Raw genomic sequence first — 240 nt, 5'->3', positions numbered from 1 at the left:
ACGTTTGGGTTAATTTACTTTCCTGCAAGCAGCTACGGTAGTCTCGAGGAGCCTAGCCATCAGCCAGATAAGAATTAGAGTATTGTCTGTCGTAATTAACGGTCAGTGGGCCGGGTAATTGACGTGTTTCAGGAAGTCAAAGTAATTAACCTCGATCCTTGTTTGATCGACTCACACGAAGGCTACATAGTTCCATTAACGTAACGTCGTTATCTGCCCGGAAGTACCGGCACTTGATTG

Source organism: Procambarus clarkii, chromosome 64, assembly GCF_040958095.1.
Source record: "Procambarus clarkii isolate CNS0578487 chromosome 64, FALCON_Pclarkii_2.0, whole genome shotgun sequence".
NCBI classification, from domain to species: Eukaryota; Metazoa; Arthropoda; class Malacostraca; order Decapoda; family Cambaridae; genus Procambarus; species Procambarus clarkii.
The sequence above is the reverse complement of the archived record's forward strand: the minus strand, read 5'-3'. Positions refer to the sequence as shown.